Source organism: Gymnoscopelus microlampas (assembly GCF_963454915.1).
Source record: "Gymnoscopelus microlampas genome assembly, chromosome: 21".
In the NCBI taxonomy this organism is placed as follows: Eukaryota; Metazoa; Chordata; class Actinopteri; order Myctophiformes; family Myctophidae; genus Gymnoscopelus; species Gymnoscopelus microlampas.
The window spans coordinates 24,682,439-24,682,773 of NC_139958.1; positions in this window are offsets into that span (position 1 = coordinate 24,682,439).

A 335-nucleotide genomic window follows, 5' to 3' on the forward strand; every position below is an offset into this window, starting at 1 on the left:
GACCATGACACTGACACGAAACAATGTATAAATCAGGCCTTCGCTGAAGTCCAGTACTGTATGTGTGTACAGTACGTGGATGATACAGAATGAGTGTGAAAGAAAGAGACAGATGAAGGGGACCTACAGGAAATGGAGAGACCACATAGAGATATAGGAAGCTGTACTGGGTGAGAGGAGACAAAAGATAGATAGAAGACAAAGGAGGTGGACTTCTTCTCTTCTGTCTCATCCCATTCATCCATCTGTTGTCTGTCTCATGGGGATTGTTGTTGTTTTTTTGAGTGAATGTGAACAATGAAAATAAATGCCATTTTCTAAACATATCCCAGTCA